Source organism: Marmota monax, unplaced genomic scaffold, assembly GCF_021218885.2.
Source record: "Marmota monax isolate L192 unplaced genomic scaffold, Marmota_monax_Labrador192_F-V1.1 WCK01_AAM20220418_F8-fsc00026, whole genome shotgun sequence".
Lineage (NCBI taxonomy): Eukaryota > Metazoa > Chordata > Mammalia > Rodentia > Sciuridae > Marmota > Marmota monax.
This window is the reverse complement of record NW_026693108.1, coordinates 2,619,927-2,642,447: the sequence shown is the minus strand read 5'-3', so window position 1 is coordinate 2,642,447 and position 22,521 is coordinate 2,619,927. Positions and strand designations below refer to the sequence as shown.

Genomic DNA, 22,521 nt, shown 5'->3' with positions numbered 1-22,521 from the left:
CTTCCCCCAGACCTCACCTCCTCACCTGTGTCCTGGGTAGGAAGCCAGCACATGGAAGTGTTCCCCTGAGCTCTGTGAGTCACGCTAACAAGTTATTCCAACTCAGAGCAGGGGTCATGGGAACCCCACCCTAGAGCCCTGCCACGGGTCAGAAGCACAGGTGACTGACACCTGAGCAGAGCCACCATGGACGGGGCCTCAGCCTGCTCCAGGTCCAGGTAACCGGCGTCAGATGGAACCGGAGAGCACACGGCTTAACGGCTTGCTCGGCTCCTGGGGAGACCCGCACACACCTGAGTCACATTCAGTTCTGAGAGTAGATTAGGAAAAAGAAGCGGTAGAGCTGGGGGAGGGGTGCTGCTTCATTCCTCCTGAGCCTGACAGGACGGAGGCTGGCCTGATGGCGTGGCTGCAGGAAGGACACAGGCCCTCAGCAGTTGCCTGTTGCTGCGCACACCTCTGGCCTTTAGTGTCGGGGGCAGAATAGGAGAGCCCCACCCTGCCTTCCCACAGTGACGACGTTGCTGGTTAGAGGGTGGTCTGCCTGGGAGCCTGCCTCCCTAGGCCCCACCACAAGCCCCTGCGTCCCACAGGACACCACTGTGGTGAGATTGGAGACAGCAGCCTCCCAGCGGCCCCAGCCCTGCTTCAGGTAGGGGCTGGAAACAGGGGCCAGGAACAAGAGTGACCCACGGCCAGGGGCTGTCACCTGGCACATTTGCCTGCCACCGCCCTGCCACTGGTAACCAGAGGTGAAGCGGGCAGGGGCCACCTCTGCACCAGCCTGCCAGACCCGTCCTGTGCACTGGCATCTGCTCTCCTGCCTCAGCCCCTGGGGACCAAGGACATCCTGTCCCCTTGCTCTCAGCACCCACATGGCAGAGGTCAGTCTGCCTGGGCCCACCCTGGACCCAGCTGGAATCAGGCCCCTTGAGGAGTCTGATTGATGTGCCACCCCCAACTGACAGGACTTAACAGCATCATTAGAAATCCAGGTTTAGAATCATCACTCACACCCCCTGCAGACGCTGGCCACGTCTCCACCCATAGTCCCCCTTTTGGTGCAGAAACGCGCCTCCCTCAGCCGCAGCTGCTGTTACTCGGTGGAGTTCAGGCTCCACACACCACTCCAGAGCTGACCCGGGGCCGCACTCGAGGCCTGAGGCCTGGGGGCCTCAATAAACTGATTGTTAGGAAATGACTGAGGATACGATTGACAGTGTTCAAACAAATCTTTTAAATGAGGGATATGGTCCTAGAATATTAGAAAAAAAATAATAAAAGACTAGGTTTCTTAAAAAGTATTTTTATCACTTTTTTTTTCTTTTTTCCAAATTAAGTGCTATCCCCAATGGATGGCAGTGGCTGTACTTGGTGATAAGGGAGCATGGGGCTGCCTGGGGAAGATTTGAATTTTTTCCTAGGGATTGTTTCAACTCCACCCTTAAAATTCCTATTTTGCTGCTTTGGCCCAGGTCAGTAATCTCTCATGTGGGAATTACAGAAGAATTTGGGTTTTTGAGTTATGTGGACTAATTATCTGGTACCTGGTAGAAATTGCAGAGCAGGGTGTTTCCCGTACGCGGAGCGTGTTGAGATCACTTATTGCCTGTGGAACAGCAGGGCCCTGTGAGAACCAAGGACAGGCTGGACATGGCCAAAACTGTGTGCCCCACAAGCTTCCACGGCTCTGCTTGTCCCTTAGGTGACAGTGCCTATGAGCAGTGAGCGTGCAGTCATCTCAAACACATCAGGAAGAGCAGCGTGAGACTTCGTCGGTCCAGTCAGGGACCTGTGGGCTGGGACCCCTTCCTCCGTGGTCCTCAGCCCCCAGTAGTGCTGGCCTCTGAGGGAGACAAGGAAGGAAGCCCTTGGACAGTCCTGGGACTGCTGGGACCTAACGGTGATCCCCGGAGGCTCTGCCAGTGTCCCTTGGGAGAAGCATGGCAGCACCCCTTGCTGAGCACCCACATGCCAGGACTCACTGAGGGTGGACTGAGGCAGAACAGGCAGGGCCATTGGCAGGGAACATAGAACCAAGCTGAGCATAAAACCCAGAACTCCTCCAGTCTATCATTCTGCTCTGCACCACCGTGCCAGGGTGGTAAATCCCCTGTGGAGGGCATGGAAGGTCACGTCACCTCACGATGCAGGCATGGTGGTGAAGGACAGAGGATTTAGACTGGAGGTGTCCTGGGTTTCACGCTCAGCTTGGCTCCTACATTCCCTGCCAACGGGTCTGCCTGTAGAGGTTGGTGTGAGATGATAAGTTGAGACGGAAGAGAGCACACACCCTGGCCACGTGCACATACACACGCATACATGCACACACACATGCATACATGCACACACACATGCATACATGCACACCTGTGTACACAAACATGCACGCACGTGGACAGGCCTCCTGTTTTCCCACTCGAGTGCTGAGGCAGAAGAACGGCCCAGGCAGCATCAGACACCTGAGCATTTTTAGGGTCCTTTGGCCAGAAGGCCAGAGCCAGGGGAGTGCGGCTGACTGAGCAGCCTCATGAGCTCTGACAAACAGACTGAAGAGGCAGTGTCAGGAGAGGCCCGAGAATGGCCAAGGAGTCCATGGGAATGGCCCGGGCGGGAGTGGGGGGCCCACAGCAGAAGCCAGAGTCCTGTGGACGCAACCAGCCTCACTCTCCAGGCCCTGTTTGAAATTCCGGGGCAGACAGCAGATTCGCCCAGCTGCAAAGGGGTGAAGGATGTGCCAGCGCAGCACTGTGTTGGAGCAGAGGGGGGCTCTGGAAGGTTCTGCCAGTCACATTTAGAGAGAGGGTGTTACCAAAACCCCGTGGGGAATGAGAGGCCTGCCTGAACTCTCTCCCCTGGACAGGAGGCCCAGGGGACAGTGTGGAGGCGCTGCACCCCTTCTTTCCTGGGCCCATGCCAGCTCCAACGCTGACATCTGCTTTCACTGTCCTGTGGCCGGCGGGCTCACTGAAGCTGCCCGTGAGCCACAGGTGGGCAGCTGTGGCCTACCAAAGGGTCAGAGTGCCTGGGTTTACGCCCCTCGCTTCCTGAGCATCCTGGACTAGCGACTGTGTCACCCGTTCTGTGTCATGAGCTCATTCACGTGAAACTCAGTAAATGAACACCTTGATTCTCTAGGAATAGTGTCCACGCACACATTACGCACATCCGTCCTCCTGTGGCCACATGTCCAGGCCAGGGAGTGAGGACAGCGGGAAAGGTGCAGTTGGAGAGTAGGGAGTGGGGCTGGGGAGTTGGCCAACTGTTCCACTTGTAAAGGCAAACGTGTCGCCGGGGGTCCTCCACCAGGAGAGAGCCCTCGAGGTTCCTACGGGAGCCGAGTCTGCCTCTCTTCAGTTCTGTGTTGGACTTTCTGTGAGCTGGTTTCACATGTGGTTGTGCTCGTCCGTGAACACTGGTGCTGAGGGACCACAGAAGTGCCACACATGGCACAGGTTCTTATAGGATCAGGCCAGCGTGGGTCTGGTGTGAGACCTGCCCCAGCTCTTTCCTGGCTGATGATATTGGTTGACTCACTTAATCAATTTTTTACATTTTTGATAGGTTCTAAGAGCAAAGTAAACTAGTTGTTACTGCCTGAGCGTGCCCTGAAGATGAGGGAGCTGGCAGTGGGGCTTTAGTGACCTCCGCAGGTGGTGCCTGGCAAAGGTGAGCTAAAGGCTGCTTGGCTTAGGTTTTTTGGTTTTTGATCAATATGGGTCTTCATCCTTAAGACATAAAAACTTGAAGTCCCAGCGTTATGAGGACTGGGAGAGAGCAATGTCTCAGCCAGGCTGCCAGGACGGGCACAGGGACAGAGGCTGCAGCAGGACCTGAGACCTGACTGGGACATGGGTGCCTGCCATCTAGGCTCTTGGTGCCCTCGTGACGCCTGGAAGACCACACTGTAGTGACCAGGAGCTGAGCCGTGCGTATGGGCTCCCTGTGAAGCAGCTCACATGGTGAGAAGCAGCAGAGGTGCACTTCCTATAAGCTTAAGAGATGTCAGCAAAGGAGACAGTTGGTATTTTAATAAAATTAAGATAGAACTAAATTATTTGCAGAACAAATGGAGAGGCTTATAAACAAAGAATGTTTTATTGAACAGTGCGAGGGAAGGTTTGGGTTTGGCACGTGACATAAGAAGGAGCCTACAGTCCCAGGGCGAGGTTCTCTGGAGAGGGCAGGAGGATTCCCACCACCCCACTTCCTAACAGGCCTCTGCTCTGGGACCACAGTCCTGCTCTTTCTGTTGTCCACAGTGAGAACTGGCCATTCCCAGGTGAGCAGGGCCACGGGGGGAGGTGGCAGCTGGCCAGGGAGGAAACACCTCCTTCCCCGCTTCCTTACTTGGTGACTCTCCTCCTCGTCGCCACCGGCCAAGTCATAACCGAGTAAGGACCTGAGATATTCTCCTTTCCTGTCTGAAAACCACCTTCCTTCCCCTGGGCCCACCAGGTTCCGGCTGCTCCCTCCCCGCTCCTCCTGAGACGGTCTGAGCTCAGACAGGATTTCCTCCTCTTAGTCACCTTATTGTCCAGTCTTCTCCTTCCCCCTGCAAAACAAGGAATGTTAAGGGCAAAGGGTCCAAGGCTTCCTGTCCTCTGGATGAGTAAACCTCGTGCCAGTCTGTGGGGACCTCCGTTTTTACATCAGGATGCCAGGGGACCGGAAAATCAGTGCATTTTAGTTAGGTCATGGCCCGCGGTGCATTTCCAACAGTCCTTCTTGGCCGTTGCTAATTTGCGGCTGCTCACCTGAAGTTCTGGTTCTCTATCAATGCCAAATGCAGCCATGATCTGGCAGAAGTCCCACCCACCCACTGGGTAAGGTGGACATGGCAGATTGGGGGTCGTAGCTCCACGTCCGTCCTTGGTGGCCCGGCTGCAGGCACCACTCCTGCCGCATGGTGTGCCTTGCCTCTCGTTGAGGCCCTATTTTGCAACTGTGGTGATTTCTTCTCTCTCCCACAAGCAGTTTGTTATCTGCATCTCACCTGGTTGGAATTTAATGTTCTGGAAATAAGTTGAGTTGTTTCACTCTGGAGGGGGAAGGAAGTAAGATTAGTCACGCTGGCTCTTGATTTTTTTTTTTTAATCCAAAAATTCTTTACTTAAGAAGTACACACAATTAAGAATAGGATCAAATCCTGTCCAAGAGTCTAGGATGAGGAGCAGGCTGGACTGCACTGATTTTTCATTAACTGGGAAGTCTGGTTCCCTTGAACAGATTCTCCCCCTGTGGTTGTCTGCTACTTTGTATGTAAGCAAGAGAGTAAAGCCTGAGAAGTACCTCGGAAGAAAGCAAGTTTATTTAAAGGGGGAGAAAGAAAGGTAGATGATGGATGGGTGGAATTCAGTTTGTAAGATGGCTTTTCCTCCTTTGTATAGCACGTTTCAATCTGTTCTCCCAGATTTCTGGTTCTTCAGTGGACCAGACAAGAGACCAAGGCACTAGCCAGTATTCCTGCCTTCTCCCTGGTCCTTTGTCCTCACTGTATTTCATTAACTGAGTTTCTAAGAATAAGCACAGATAAAAAGGCAGGTTTCGTGATTCCTTACATTTTAAAAAGTCACCTTAGATCATTATTCTTTCTGAAATTTCACATGTTTAAAAATGGTGCAGCCAGGTGCAATGGCACCTACCTGTAATCCCAACAACGCTAGAGAGGCAGGAGAATCCAAGTTCAAAGCCAGCCTCAGCAACTTAGTAAGGCCTTACACAACTTAGCAAGACCCTCTCCAAAAATTTAAAAAGAAATGAAAGGAATCTAGCATGTGGGTCAGTGGTTGAGTGCTCCTGGGTACAATCCCTGGTACCAAAAAAAAAAAAAAAATATATATATATATATATATATATATATAGAGAGAGAGAGAGAGAGAGAGAGAGAGAGAGAGAGAGAGCGAACTCTTGGTGCCTGATTCCTAGGTCACAACCATTATAGATGCCCTTTGTAAATTAATGACTGAAAATGACTGCATCACACCCCTCAGGATTTCCTGTATGTATACAGTGCAAACCTGGATTGATTTTTTTAAATTTTTTTATTTGCTCTAATTAGTTATACATGACAGTAGAATGCATTTTGATACATCATACATAAATGGAGCATAACTTCCCATTTTTCTGGTTGTACATGATGTAGGTTGGTTATTTTATACTCTTTTCATCATAAAATTAACTATCTCATCATTTTAAGCGTATGGCTCACTGGCGTCAGGCACCTCACACTAAGGTGCAACGGTCACTGGTGTGTCCAGAGCCTTCTCACCTTCTCAGAGAGAAACTCCACATACCTGGTAAACCACTGTCCCTTTCCTCCCACCCCCAGCTCCAAAACCTGCTCTGCTTTCTGTCCCTGTGGATTGAACTCCACTAGGGATGAGCAGGATGAAGTGGGATCATACAGTATTGTGCTTTAGACTAGGGCACTAGGCAGGAGTCCTTAAGGCCCTTCCATGGCGTACCATGTGTGGAATTTCCCTTTTAAGGCTGAATAATATTCCTATGATTCCTAAGGTTACTTTTAAGTTCAAACTTGTTCTCCTGCCCAAGAGGTTGTAGATGGTGAATGTTGGGGATTTTAAAAAGAGAAAAAACTGATTTCCTGTTCAGTTGAAGTTGGAGGTCTTCCTGAGTCAGGCCAGCAGCTTGGGCCTCTGGACCTGAGTCTTGGGGCCTCTGGTACCTATGAAGCTCTTTCTGCTGAGGAGGTTCACTTGGGGCCTGCTGAGCTTGGTCACCTCCTGGACTAGCAGGGCAGCCATCCAGGAAGGAGCTGCAAGTCCAGTGAGAGGCCGTGAGTGAGGACTGGGCTGGACGTACGGGTGCAGGCATCAGAGACCCAGAGCTGTTCCTGCATGTCCTGGAGACTCGTCTGAACACTCAGTCCACCCTGCTGCTGGACCCTCATAGTCTAGGAGAAGTGAGTGGACAGGGGAATTGGGCTGCTCCCATCCTGCAGAAGCCTGTCACTGACCCTAGGGACCCACAGTGCCTTGGGATTGTGTTAGCAGGGTAGCTTGCAGCCACACCTCAGGCCTGGACTCCAATGCTCCCACCAGCTACCTTGGGGCTTTGGTTGTGCCCTCTGAGACAGGGCCCTTGCCACTGATGGCCTGGAGATGAGGGGAGAGCCTCCAGGGGAAGCTCCGGCCGGGGTCAGACGTCCTGATGGCCGCCCTGAGTGCCTGACTGGCCTCGCAGCTCGCTTGCTTTTCTACATTTTTCAGGCTCACTCTGACTCATTTTTCTGCATTTTTGAGGCTAGGACTTAAATGAGTGAGTGTAGGGAGCTGCAGGCTGCCCGAGGACACCTGTCTTGGACAGAGAAGGCTGGCAGGAGTGTCTCAGCACTGGCTTCTGTCAGTGCTGCTGTGATGGGAGGGCAGACAGAAGAAGGAGGCTTTCTCTGCCTCCTGGGCCCAAGCACGGGCCCCAGAGCAGGGGCCAGGCCAGGGCCAGGCAGGCACCCAATGTCCTCTTGTGTCTGGTGGGACAGCTGTGGTCTGAGTGGTATGATGGACTGGAGGTGGTAGGGGAAGAGGGGGGGAGAGGACGAGTCCTGGGCAAAACCAAAGTAAGTGTTTTGAGACTTTTTGTTCAAAATCACAGCACATATCACTGTGTTCAGTGCCAAAGGCACATCCCTCAAGAATGTGCACTTAAAGTCAACCAGAGATGAGGGCTTCTCTCATTGGTTCTGCTTGGCTTGAGTTGCCATGTTGAAAACTACTGGGGTAGACACACATTGGCTTATCTGCACAGTCAAACTAATGCAAAATGTGCTTCAGCTGCAGGACAGAGTGCCAGACTATTTCAATTTAATAGCCTGCATTATTTTCCTTGAGCTCCAAACCCAAAGGGAAGCAGGCACTTGGCCAGTGAGCCAGCTCCGGCTGATCTGTGCTTTCTTCAGGGCAGCAGAGGTCCACCGTTGGCCTCCTTTGTGCTTCTGGAAACAGCCTCATGGTCGTCGGGGGTAACTGAGGGTCCAGCCCTGCAGTGGGAGACAACTGGACTGACTTCCCTGGAGACCTGTTCTAAGGAGCCCAGACACGGAAGCCATGAAGGAGGGAGCTTGCCTGGGCAGTGCCTTCGACCTTCCAGTGCAGTGCCCTACCAGGAGAGAGCTGAGCCCAGGCAGTGCCCTGCCAGGAGAGAGCTGAGCCCAGGCAGTGCCCTACCAGGAGAGAGCTGAGCCCAGGCAGTGCCCTGCCAGGAGAGAGCTGAGGCCACAGGGGGGTGATGTCTCTTCGCCTGGTTGCATGAAAAAGCAAACTGGGCTGTGTCCTCAGTCCTGGCTGGAGGCCACAGAGGGGCTGGGTGGTGCTGGCGACCCTGCATTTCTGATGCCCGCCCACTGGTGATGGGGATGCTGCCAGCCCCAGACCAGGGAGCACAGTGTGGGCAGCAGGCTCCAAGCACTGTCTCCGAGGGCCATTTCGGCCTGGGCTCATGGCTTCCCCTGGGCTGTGTCTCCCGAGAGCTCTGGGAAGCATGCGGCTCCCTTGCTTACAGGCTGGGTGGGCAGCTCCTGGCTGCGAGGGCAGTTTCATCTGCTGTTCTTAGGGGTTCAAGGCCTTCCTGACTTTGCAAAGCGTCTAATCTTTTGGTGTGTGTCCTGGCCCTGGGGATGTCATGCCAAGAACACGTGTGACCTGAGCCAGGAGCAGACTGCTGGTTGGTGGGGGACCCTCTCACTTCGTGAAGCCACACTGACTTCTGTAATATGACTTGTCCTGTCAACCTGAGCCTGTGGTTTCAACAAAACTTTTGGCCAAATGTGTAGATGACAGTCAGAATTCAACACACATCACACATGTGACCGTCCTGGCTTGACATAACCAGCTCCCAAGGTGGCGGTCACTGTCACTCCCTCTCCACCCCAGTACCACCTGAACCTGAGCCTGCCTCCTCCCTGGCCTGCTCTCCAGTAGCCCAGGGCCTGGCCTCACTCCTTCCTGGAGTCTCAGAGCCGAACTCTTCAGCATAGAGATGAGACCTTTGGTCTCCAGCTGGTTGCAGGCCCCGGGGAGTCTTTCAACTAGGCTGTTTGTGGACATCAGTTACTTGAGTTTTCATTGGCCTCTTCCCAGGCCCCTGGAGCCTCAGTGACAGAGGGGGTCGCACATGGCCCATCCTCAGGCCAGGCCCTGTCCACCACCCTACCCTGTCCAGTGCCAGGTGCAGGGTGTCCATCTGCCTCCCCATCTTCACTCCTAATGTGACAGTTGGCCTCCTAATCTCCTGGGCAAGCTAGACTAACACTGTCTTAGCTCAAATGCTGAGTTCATTTAAAAACCAATGCAGCTCAGTCCAGGATGGAGCTTCTAAGTCAGCCGGGGACGTTGACCAGGAATGACGAGACTTGATCGTGGGTGGATGTTAAGCTTGTGTTTGTGATGTCTCATCCAGTGCACACTCCCCACCCTCCAGAAGTTTTAGGGGTGTTTACTGGTGCTGCGAGTCTCAGCCTCAGAGACCAGTGCTGCCCCCAGCACATGCACATCTTCTTGTCCCGTCTGCTGGTCACTAGATGAGCATGGCCCCTTGCACCTCCACACCTATCCCAGCCCCTCAGACGGCTGTTCTCAGAGGGCTCCTGCCTGGTCCCAGCTCAGCCTCACAGCTGCTCTGCTGGGTCTGCTCACCCTCTACTCGTGGGCTCCCTGATGACCCTGTCCTCCCTGGCCTCCTAGAGTGCCACCCAGTCGCACATTCTGGACATTTGAGACAAACTCCTCACATCACTGCCTCACTTGATTCCACCCAGAGACCAGCTCGGTCATCTCGCCCCCACCTCCCAGCCAGGCCTGCTGGCTTGAGTCTCAGAAACAGGATTCTGTGTTTCACATTCAGTTCTCGTCACTCAAAGGCAGCCATCCTCTCCAGGAGGCCCAGGTGGCTTTCCAGCGTGTGTCTCTTTACAGTGAGATTGAGGATGGGTGTTGGAATAGAAAACAGAGATTCAGCTCCGAGTCATTGGCTCGTGTTGTTGTAAGAGAGGAATTCATTCTGTGAGTGTCAGCGAAGCGTTGAAATCCCCCACCCATCCCAGCAGAGCCCTCCTGCTGCGACCCACACCCCACCAGTTTTTTTTTTTGTTTTTTGTGTGTGATTAGTCAGGAAGATCCTGAGTGGTGTTGAGCACTTGCCTGTCGTCATCTCAAAGTCAACCTTTAAAACAAAATGGTGAGCATAAACCACCGTACAGTTTCTCAGTTGTCACATACACAGAATTACTAGAAAAGTCTGTACGGATTTTACTATTTTACTAAAATTTCACTTCTGAAGCGTAGTCAATATTGTAAATGACTGTTAGTGATGAATAGAACTCTGAGGTCAAAATCACGTGCCCTATTCCTGTCAATACAAACTGATAATTATGACTTTGTCATCAGCAGACCATGGACAAGAAGGAATCCGTAAAAGTCGACCAGGAGTATTTTGATCAGTTTAGGAAAGTAGGTGTCCAGTGCTTTCGAAGCACCTGCTACATGGACCACCTTGCTGTTAGACCGTGCGATCCGTGTGAACGGAATAGCCTGAAGGGAGACGGAATTCTTAGCTAGGATGCTGAGTCATTGTTTAAAAGTCTGGAAAACTTTGCTCCTTTCTAGAACTCTCCAATTTGGATATTTTCTTTCTGTTCCATCCAATCCTTCCACAATTCGATTAAATTAGGGAAGTCTTTCCCTCTCACTTGACACTGAAGCAGAGCCAGCCCCCACAGGTCAGGTTCACTGTGATGGAAGCCAATGTGGCATAGGCTGAGGTTTCTCTCTGCAGTGTTTCAGCACCTTCCTCTGTTTCTGCCCCTGAGCTCATGAAACAGGACAATAAAGCACTGTTGGGAAGAAATCGATGTGAGCTGTCCAACCAGTACCCTCCCTCTAGGGATTATGCAGGACTGGGGGTGATATAAGGATGTTTCCTGGGAAGCCTCATCCTAGGTACGGAACCTCAGAGCCAGCTAGGACTTCAAGATCAACTAATGCAAACTTCTCTTTAAATAGGGAACCAGAAAGGTGCGGAACCCAGCTGTGACCACACAGCCAGGGCCTGGCAGAACTGAGACACCAAGCCCCCGTCCACGTTAGCCTGTCCAGGACTGCTCTCGTATAATTTCACTAATTAAATCATTTTATCTATTAGGTCATTTTTGAGTAAATAATGTGATTCACAGTTTTTAAAGACTTGTTTTGGAAATAATGAACAGAACACTCTACTAAGCCCAAACCCACAGATCTTGGTGGATCTACATTATGGGACAAACATTCTACTTCTCTAAGATTCTGTATGACACCAGAAATCCTCTCTATCTTGGCACAGTACTCCTACAGCCCTCAAGCAGATCAAGAAATAGGAAACAGAACAGTCTTAGCAGAATGCCCGGGCCAATTAAATGGAGAAGTGCAGACCTGTAAATGCATTACTCATTTAGTTCTTGTGGAGTTAGTTTTCTTAGATGCACATGTTTTAAAAGATCACCCAAGTTTAGATGACAGTTAGGCTTGCACTCTCAGAACACCTCTAAAAATGACAAATACCATGCCCCACCATCACCCTGAGGCTACATCACAAGGAGAAACAACTGTGAGACATGAGTGTGGAGATTCTCAACATTGGGACAGGTGCAGTCATCCCTGTTTGCAGATGAGCTAAGGGAGACCAGAATAACGAGGCCACACACCCAAGGTCTCTGGGCTGCCAAGAGCGGGCAGGAGCCTGGCCCTCCTTCATCTGAAGGGCTGTCCAGGGAAGTGGTTCCCCGTCCACACAGCTCTGGGAAGCACTTTTGTGGCTGCGTCTAATTGGTGTTCTCATCGCCCCATGAAAGAGACGGAAGCATATGATGGGCATGAAAAGTCAGAGAGACATTAGAATCCTGAAGAGAGGGACACTAGAGCCGTGAGGGCAAGGGACACAACCACTGGCATGTCCCTGGAGGGAAGAGACAAGTGCTGTATTTCCCCAGTGCATCCAGGGAAGTATCTCATTCCACAGTGAGTGGCAAGTCATTAATCAGATGCTGCAATACTTCAGTGATGGGGTCACATCAGTGTTTACAGCGGCTCAGTTCACCATAGCCAAGCTAGGGAGCCAACCTAGCAGCCCTTCAACAGATGAATAGGTAAAGGAAATGTGGTATATAACACAGTGGAATATTACTCAGCCATAAAGAGAATGACTGTATAACTCTGGCCAATAAATGGATGGATCTAGAGACTATTGTGCTAATTGAAATAAGCCAATCCCAAAAAAAAAAAACCAAAGGCTGAATATTGTCTCTGCTGTGAGGATGCTATCACACAAAAAAGCAGGGCATGGGATAGGGAAGAACAGAAGTTCATCCTATTAGACAAAGGGGAATGAAGGGAAGGGATGGGGAACAGGAATAGGAAAGAGGAGAGTGGAATGAACTGGACGTAACTTTCCTTTGCTCATAAGTGAATACATGACTGTGAAACTCCACCTCATGTGCAACCCCAGAATGGGAAGTTGCACTCCATGAATATATATTATGTCAAATTACATTCTACTGTCACGTCAACAAATAACACACACACACACACACACACACGCACACACGCACACACACGTAAAGATGCTGCAAACTGCAGAATTAGGAAACCAGCTTGTCATCTTTTAAATGGCAAAACCAGGTGTGACAGGCAAAATATGTACATGGCTTCAGGTTGCCAGACTGACATTGTCCATTCTGCCATTTGCTCTTTCAACCTGAAAAGCACTGTGACGGTTTTCTAATGAAATGTGGTGGATAACGAGTTCTGCCACCAGAGACTTTCAAGCTTCCCGCGGTCCCTTTAACTGAGAGTGAACTTGATGTTGTTTTTCGAGTCACTCTTATAGCTGCATGACTTCATCCCAAGCAAGCTAAGTAAAGGAATTCTCAGTATTATAACGGTCGCTAAGCACACAACTGACGTGTCAGCGATTGGAGGGGTGAGGTTCCGGGACAAGTGTGGAAAGATACTGCTGTCGCTCGGCCTTTTACTTAGGTGCTTCATTGTGTAGGTGGGTGGCGAGTTGGAGTGGAGCCGGACGGTGTGGGCTGTGGGGGAGAGCCCAGCGTCAGCGCTTCCCAGCCAGCTTGTCAGTCTGATTGAGGCAAATCCCCTGAGACCTATTGAAAGTCCCCAGCTGCTGTCCACAGTCATCCAAGCAACTCTGAGAAGAGGTGGAACCTCCTCGGGCCAGTGTTTCTGGGATTCTCGGATGGTTCAAAGCCAAGCACACAGCTTTGTTTTTCCAAGTGTCCGGCATGGGCTGCCCACTCCCCCTCAGCTGCTCCTCTGGGCCGTGGTCCTGCCATGTTCGGTCCCCGGGTCTGGTCCCTTCCCAGGCCTACCTGCACACAAGGTGACTTGGCCTTCTCCTTTAAAGAAGGGTCTCCTGCTAGACATGTTTTGTGGAGAGCAATTAATTTCCAAAACAGCAATTAGGAGTTTCTACCAGGCACTGGCAGCAGGACTGCTGTTTTGACCTATTTTGGCTGACTGGTTCCTCTCTAAATAGTGTGGTGATCAGGCCGTGGGGCTGCTTTGGAGCCTCCGCGCCACATTCCTCTCTGGTGTGTCTAACATCTCCCTGGCCTCAACATGAGATCGCTGCTCATGAAATGCTGTTTAAATAAACCCTGGGTGTCCCGATTCTCTTGGGGTCAGTCATTGGTGGTGTGTGTTTTTCTTTTTTTCCTTTCCATGCAGTGTTTTTTTTTTTTTCTTAAAGGAAATTTACTGATATTTCCTTCTAGAACAATCTTATTGCCCTTTTCATCCACCAAAGATCAGTTTGAACTTTTTATACTGGACTTAAAGGATGCCGGTAGAATTGCATGCCAGTACAAGGCCCCAGCACGTGGCCTTGAGGATGGTCCGTGCCGGCAGATCCCAGCCTCCAGAGAATCCTCAAGGTGGTGGCAGGAGCAAGGCTACCTGGGGGATGGAGGCCTCTCCTGCGACCGCAGGAGTTCTTCAGCAGGTTCTCCATCATGCTCATCTCGGAGGCTCCGTGTCATCTGGAAGAATGGGAGAAGTCCTCATGTCCTGTTTGCCCCCACGAGTGTGACAGTTCTCTGCAGCCCTGGAGCCCATCCATCTGTCCCGGCTGCCTTGGCCCCCCAAAAGACTACTGCAGTGATAGTTTTGGGGTAGTTGGGGCGATCCATTAACAGACCCTGACAGAAGTCAGATCCAAATCATTCACAACCTCAACACCAAGTTTTGGGGACCAGGGCCGATAGGCGGGATGGGGCGGTAACACTAATTCAAAACAGCCAGCAGCAGTCTTTGGACTCCTGTGTCTACTCACAGTGTTGTATGTCCCTGAGTGCTGGTGAGGTCAGTGCCTTCAGATATTCTGCTGGGACCTGCCAGCTCGCATCCCCCACCCATCCAGGGACTGTCTTCATCCTCATTTGGGAGCTCCCCATCTCTGGGAGCTGTATGTTCTGAACACGGCGCCTCGTGGTGGCATGTGCAGAGGGCGCCTTCTTCCTCTGTGGCTGCCTTTTCTCCCTTGATAATGTCCCTTGAAGGGTTGCTCCTCACTGTAATGTAGTCCAAGTTATCAGGGGTTTTTTTGTATGGTTAGTGCTTTCCCCAAATAACTCCTTCACTCTGAATTTCGCCCTTGATTCTGTAGTACTTTCTTTATCTGAGTCCCGTGTGTGCAGGTAAGGATGGTTTTACACCGTCTTTGCAGCCCTGGCGCCATTTTTTTCCTTGTCTTATTGCATCATCTGGAACACATTGGCAGTGTTAAGTCAGGAGGTGCCTCTGCACCACCTGCACATCACATAGGCTTCCCCAGTGGGCCTTGACGTGAGTATTAGAGCTGCATAAGCTATCTCAGGACCTGGGCTCAGTTTTCAAATTACACGATGCCCAAAATGGCTTTTTGGACTATCTTCAAACAGAAGATGCCATGGGAAAGGTTTTTCGAGTCCTCTTCTCAGGCTCAGGTTGTGTCAGAGATCCTCAGGCAGAGAGATGGGAACAAGGGTCTCCTAGGCAACAGCAGCTCAAACTGCTGCTTTACCGTTGCTGATGCACGCTCCCCCTCCTCCTGTTGTCCCCCTGGTCTGAGTGCCGATGGTGGCCTTGAGTGTTGCCCAAAGGCGAGCATTGGCAGAGGGAGGTGAGGCTCTGGGCTCAGAGACATGGGTTCATCCCGCTTTTAACTTTCAATAGAAGTCTTGCTTCCTGTGTTCATGCCATGTTGTTCCATTGTCCTCTTTTGAAGGGGGTCCCATGACTCCCTCCAGTACTCACTAGCTTTCTGAGTGATTGGCTCCCATCGTATCCTGACATCAGCTGTAGCACCAAACCTGCGCTGACTCTCCATGCCCCCTGTCCACCTGGGTGGAGATCCTTCACAACCTCATCATGCGGGGACATTTCCCAAAGCCCTGATTTCTAAGCCAGCAAGGGAAGGCTGGCCAGGCTGCTTCCTGAAAAGGGTGGGGGCAAAGGGGGATGCAGCTGTGCCTGGGGTCAGCCCCATCACTCTGCGGAAGATTCCTGAGTGTCGGAATCTGCCCATGGTCCCTGGTCTGTGCCCCTGGCAGGTGTGTGGCTTCCCGCACCCGTCCCCAGTGCTGCTCCCTGGGAGTGGATCTCTTGGATGTGGATCTGCCTCCAGACCCGTCTCTGGGCAGAAGACGGCTTTTTGTTAATAACTCTGAGATGCTTCAACCACCATACACTGGGAAAGCTCCACTGCCTTCAGCTCACCCTGCAGCCCTGGGGTCCTGGCCTCACGTCCACCCCACACCGTGCCTGCTGAGCCAGGCCAGGGCTTCTGCACGCCTGTGGTGACACCCGGGGCAGCGGGGCCTCTCCGCCTGTTCTTGTGCCCCTCCCTCACTCTCTCCCCAGGGCACTTCCTGTAGCCTGTCTCCTCCAGGTCCTTCCTGACTTTCCTAAGGCGGCTAGGACTGAGGGGCCCAGACAGAACAAGCCCTTCTGGCTACAGCAGTCTCCACCTGAGCATGGGGACCGGGCCAGCCCGTGGGCAGGGCCACAGCCTTTCCCGTCAGGACATGGCCCCTCTATGTCTGAATTGCGTTGCCACGAGCCTGCCCTTGGACAGTCGCTGTGAGGTGAAGGTTATAAGTGATCAAGGGTTTGTCACGTTAGATAAGTTCTTACCATGGCTTAGGCCCTGGGCTGGCACTTGACCTCAAGTTTCCTTCCCCATAACCCTAAGAAGCTATTATTCTTCTGCAGACGAGGAAACCAAGCCCAAAAGGTTAAATCAGTGGTAGCGCTGGACACTGCCCAGGCAGCCCAGCCCCAGCGAGTTGTCCGTGTTGCTGCGTGAGCGCACAACACTGGTGCCTGCTTGCAGAGCATGGGGAATAAGGTGTGTGAAGCTGGTGTCTCCAGAGCACCTAGCACAGCACCTGAACACACAGGCGCTTGGTAAGGACTGCTGCCATCAACACGGCGAGCCTCCCTCTTTGGAGTCAGGTAGCACGTGCCATTAGGACGAGCTGCAAAGGAGAACTTCTGGGAGTCAATCAGGAGCCCTGACTCCTAAATCTGACACTCAAAAGAGTGACCTGGCTTTTTGTGTCCGTCACACTTGACATGGGCTGCATTTAATGCACCCTTTAGGAGGATTGTCCTTCTGTCTGTGCCTCAGTGGGTCCTGAGGGCCACGTCCAGGCCTTTCCTTAGATCACACAACAGGATCCTGCGTAAGACAGCAGCTTCGCGGTTCCACCTGGAAGGGGTGTGTGCGTGTCTTTAAGCTGGGTGAGCAGAGGCAGAGTGCCCTGTCCTTTGTGCCCTTCGTGGCCACAGCACTCTTACTTGAGGTGATTATTAGCTTGCTTGTTTCTTGAGATACAGATGCATAATCTAGGAAGATTGGACGACCCTCTGTGCAGAACATTGTGCAAATTCCCAAGGAGATCCCAGCACTTCCCTGGGAACACATTCACGCAGCCAACATACACGGATGCTTTGTTTATGAAGAATTGTAATCCTATGGAGAAATGGCTAACGTTAAGAAAATAAGGGTGCGACTTCTATCCAAAATGTAATCTCAGTTTCGTAAAAAGAGGTAGGAGAGGAAGGGTCAGAGGACAGAGCCTCCATGTCCTCTGCCTAGGGGTGCGCTGCTACAGTCCTTCTGACCTGCTCTCCGGGCCCAAGGACAGAGCCTGGACCTGCTCTAGGTGCCCTGCACTGTCCCGGGCTTGTGTCCTCTAGACACAGCATCCCCACCTGTCTGCCACCTGTCCCTGGGTTTCTTCCAAGCCCTCTGGGCTTGGGTGCAGTCATGAACCAACCCTGCAGCAGCAGCCTGCTGGTGTCGCCTCACAGGGGAGTGACCTGTCTGGTCCAAATGCAGATGACTCCCAAGTTCTCTTTGTGGCACTTGCCTACATCCCCCTTGATACCTGACATGATGGCCACTTCCGCCCCTCACCCCCACCCATGTCCACTCTGGCTTGTCCACACCCATGGCTATGAGCAGGACTTGGTGCCATCTCCACAGAGGTGACATTTGCTCTCTAAGGAGATGAAATCCTGGGGCCAGGTTGATGGCGTGCCATCAAGTGGACGGACTTGATGCGTGCTCCATCCCTGTCTTCCCACCACTTATCTAAAAGAAGGGTGAAAGGGGGCAGCTTTGGCAAGCAAGGTCCCAAGGGTACCGCGGAGCCTTAGAAGTGTGCCCTCCCGGATCAGGCTTTGCAAAAGTACCGAGCAGAGCAGCTCCATCCTGACCTGACTTTGGATGGTCAGTCAGCCTTCTGACCTGTCTCCCCACCCACAGCTATTGGCTGTTCCCCAAGGCCAAGGTTTCAAGGGGGTGTTTTAGTTAACTTCTTTGGTCTCAGGGCTATTCTGAATTATTTTCTCCACTCCTCTGGCACATGGATATAGAGAATTAGGAGTTGACCATTTCCTCTTTTCCTGGAAAATATTCTAATGACTCTTTGATAATATGTCTGATTGTGTGTCTCAGGCACAACCAATCTTTCATGAGCATGCAGGGAATATAATGACGCTTCACTTGGAAAGCCAAGAGAATGGTACTATTCATGGAAACAGATGATAAACAGGCGGGGAATGAATAGCAAAACCAAGTTGAACAAGCAGGTTTTTATGGGGTCCTTGAAGCAAGCTGTACCTTGGAGGGGAGCCAAGAAGCTGGTGCAGTTGCTGTGCCGTGAGGGGCTGCCGGGTGGCCAGGCAGGCTGGCTACTCCCGGGCTGTGTTTCCGGTCCCTCCAACTGGCCAAGCAGGTCTCATCCACTCAGCATGGTGTCATGGAGAAAAGGGTGAAGCAAGGCGTGTTCCCTTTCCTGGGGAGGATGGGTCCCTTCATCCACATCAGGCCTCCCAGAGGGACACAGGAGGCGGCGGGCAGCACCTGCGAAGGGCTGCCCTGAAACCTCCTTCCCTGGGCCCAGACTCCCGAGCACCGCCGTCCCGAAGCCCCATGTCGCCAGCAGCAGTGCGGATCAGAGCTGCAGGGGCCCATTGGTGAGTTCTGCCCGAGGCCTGCGCTGACAGGACCTCCGAGTGCTCACCCCCAGCAGCAGCCCCAGCCTGTGTGTGTCCAGGGGCACACACCTGCTTCCCCGGTGAGCCCAGCCAGCACTCCCAGTGCAGCCCTGAGGACTGGCGCCAGTCAGCAGCGGGTCCGTCCGGCTGAAGATGAGGGATGAGGGAAGGACACACATGGGGGCTCACAGGGTTTCCACACGTGGGTGTGAACACACTCACCACAGGTGGACACTCAAGTCTGACACAGTGGCAAGTAGCCCTGCTGGTCCCACAGTGCTGGGGTGGGGCCAGGGCACTGGCGTGTTAAAGAGCAGGATTGGAAGGCCCTGGTCTGGTCAGCAGACACAGTTCCCTGCCGTAAAGTGGGACTTCAGACAGACAGTACCCACCAAAGGGGGGTGGTCAGGGCCCAGAGCTGACGGGCACAGCAGTCTCAAGTGACAGACCCAGAATGTCACCCAGCTGTGGAACTGGGGCTGGGAGCCAGCAGCCGGGCTAAGCCAAGACAACCACAGGCAGGGAGCAGGGGGCGGGAGGGGAGTTCACAGGGCCAGAAGGTAAGGGCACAGGCACCAGGTGGGTAGAGACGGGCAGGCCTGACCCCACAGGAGGGATTGGAACTCCCAAAGCGTGGTCCAGAGGTGGACCGAGATGTGTGTGAGAGCTTGGGCAGTGCATTCCTTTAACCCCCCAGTGGTCCCAGAGCCCCCCACCCCCACACTGACCTAAGCAGCACCCTGGCACCAACCCCTGATATCTGAGCGACATGCATGTGATGCGGGAAGTCTGGGCAGAGTGCTTTGCTGGGTGCACCTGCACCCCAGCCGTCTCTCAGGACAGCTTGAAACACCGCAGCTATTACAAATTGCACATGGAGACTTTGGCATTGAACAGAGCCCCAGTCAAGGGTACCAAAGCCTCAGAAATGTTCATCCCACCATTCATTGAGGCTGGGGCATGATTTCATGGGCTCTCCAGCCACACAAGAAATGTCCCAAATGGGCTCGTGCCACCATGCAGGCTATTTGTTGAAAAATTATATCCATAACTAATTTTTAAAGATGCTTTACATACGTCTTGTATTCTATAAGCTTTCCCCTAGTTGACTTTAATTAGATAAAAAATACCTTCCAAAACCTAAGGGAGGAAGGAGTACTCAGTCAAGGCCAGGCAGTCACTTCACGAGGTTCAGAGATCTGAGATCTCTAGGAAGGCAGATGGGAATGCTCACCATGAGCTGTAAAAAGAGCACAAAGTCCCTGGAAAGCAAGCACTGGGGGACAGAGGGAAGAACACAGGAAGCCAGTGTCCTCAAACTAAGGGAAGGCGCAGGAACCACTGTGTGCGCTGGAAAATGGCTTCCCCTGCAGAGGATGGCCCTCCTGGCAGCCTTAACCTGGGCCCTTCTGCTACAGCAAGAGGAAGCTGGCCTGGCCCGTCCCAGCTGCAAATCCCGGCCTCTTCCAAGAAGCTGAAACAGGGACCCCAGGGATGGTTTATCTAGGGGCTGGGGAAAGTGTGAGGCGGCCAAGGGAACCGCGTGTCTGCAGCTGGGGATGGAGCACGTTCTCTGACACGGGGCCTGTTTTGCAAGGGGAGGGACGCCTCGCTGTGCCCCAAGACACGAGCAGAAACGTGTCGGCAGCTCCTCGCCTCCCTGCCCGCTCTGGCCTCACCAGCCCCAGCCCCTGGCTACTGTGCTCTGACCAGGAGGCCCACTGCAGGTGAATGAGGGGCTAGGGTTTTGTTTGGAGTCTTTTTTTTTTCTTTTTAAGTATCTATAGAACAGTGACCCATAAAAGGAAGAAAGTGGTGCCCTGGGGTGGAAACCGGTGCCTTCTGTCCTGTGGACCAGGCCTTCACCATCCTTTGTGGAGACAGGGGCCACTCCTTGAACAGTCTTGAACAGAACAGAGACACTCCAGAGAGAAGCCTGACGTGCAGCACAGAGAAAGGCCAGCCGCTTGTTCTAGAGTGAATCAGCCAGGTTTTTTTTTTTCCTTTACTTTTATGCAGAAAATCAGAGGCCATCACAGTTGGCATGGTCGGGTGTCCAGCTGCAGGGGTGTTGTCAGTCCTTTGCGTATGCAGTGTTTAACTGGGGGACGCCACCTCAAGGCCCTATAGCACCCAGCTTCCTCGTGGGGGCTGCACACCTCTGAGGCCTGGTGGGGTCAGCCCTACCCACCTTTGCTGCTGCTTCTTGCCCAATGGCCTAGCCCAGGCCTGAGGATGCCCATCAGCCTCAGCCTCCACCACATCCTCTTCCTCTGACAGCCTAGGACTTAGGGACAGGACTGGGGGAAGGAGCTGGAAGCAGGTCTTTATTGAGGAAAGGCAGGCACCCCGAGGGTCAGTCATCTTTTCCGATTGCAATACTGATGTGTGACCCTGGGATGCTGGGTGCCTGGACAATTCCTGGGGCCATGACAGATGCCCGTCAACTTGATGGAAGGAAGAGCCAGAGAAGGAAGCAGAGTGAGGTGCTGGGCCTGCGGCTGCTGACCTGCACTGGGAGTACCCAGGTAAAGCTTGTCCACAGCTCCTCAAAAGCATTCCAGGAACTGAACATTGACTCAGGATGAAGCCGGGTGGACTCATAGTATATGAGGCTTGTGTTTTTTACCTCAGTGGGGGCTCTTCTGACTTGTGTGGGACAGTATCACTGTTTACACTGGTCACACAGTTTGTCACGGCTGAGTCCTGGGGGTGCTGAGAGGAGAGGAGAGGCAGAAGCCTCAGACCTCTGGTCCGACAACCCCCAATGCCAGGCAGCCCTGGCCACAGACAAGGCTTGGCACAGCTGCAGCTCCATCAGCAATCCTCCTCATGCTGGTTGGCTGAGCAGGAGTGTCTCCTTCCAAAGACTTCATTATGCAGACATGAAAGAAAGACAAGGGTGAGGGGCAAGAGGCACAGGAGGCTTGGGGCAGTGGAATGTAGACAGATGGTACTGGGTGCTGTGGCACCCCCACAGTGCCCTGTGTCCCATGGGCTGCATCTCCCAAAGGCCACGGCTCCTAGCCCAGGAGGACAATCCCAGCAGAAGGCACAGCCCTCCAGGAATCCACAAAGATGTCGTGAGGCACAAAGAATCGAAAAGGGATAGAGAATGTTCAAAAAGGTCTCGAGGCCCCTCTGTGCCCTGGGCAGTGAAGTGGCCTACCCCCACGTGGCGTGGCCACTGGAGCTGGGCGCCTGTGCAGCCCGAGCATCTCCGCCATCCTCAGGCCGTTGCCTACTGGGTGCCTCCCGCACTGCCGGCAGGGACTTCAAAGGACCCTGGCCCTTCCTAGCCTTCTTAGGGTGCCTGTGGGTGGCGGCCACAGCCAGGAGTGGTTGTCTGTGCAGGGAAGGCCTTCAGTGGACAGCAGGAGGAGCGCAGGGCCGGCCCGGGTCTGACTGCTCCTGTGTGTGAGGGAGCTGGACTTCCTGGCAGTGGCTTCCTCCCCAGGGTGGTGCTTGGGGGAAAGGAAGCACTGAATCATGTCAAAGCCGGGAAGGAGGCGAGACCGGCTCTGGACACGCCGAGGGGGCAAGGGCAGTGCCACCCAGGAGCCAGCCCACGGGGAAGCACGTCCCCGCGCACAGCATCCAGGAGTGACCTTCCATGCCCTGCTCCCTCCACACCCACTCCCTGAAGCTCTGTGTTCCCACCTTCTCCCTCAGTCCCCCTACGGCTGGGAAGTCCCTTGCAGGCTTCCCAGTCCCTATGGAGCAGAGACCAAAAAAGGTGACCATGTGACCTGACTCTCAGGAGCATTGTGCTACATGAGTGATCCTACCTGGCACGCAGAGAGACCCGGGCACACTCTAAGTTAGTAGGACAGGTTTTCCTCAACAGTGCCGGTAACTGATCCGACCTCAGCAAGAACCCAGGAATTCTGGAAGAGCCGCTCCCTGGCTCCAGCTGGAGTCTTCTGCGCAGGCCGGGCTCACCTGCTCTGCGTGCTTCAGTACTTGTGGA

At 53.2% G+C, this 22,521-nt stretch overlaps 1 protein-coding gene across 2 annotated transcripts in view; it reads left to right on the top strand.

Annotated features, from left to right (window-relative positions):
* Positions 1 to 22,521, top strand: part of Col4a2 (collagen type IV alpha 2 chain) — a 152,103-nt gene that overhangs the window by 7,517 nt on the left and 122,065 nt on the right. The gene's annotated exons all lie outside the window — the stretch shown is intronic.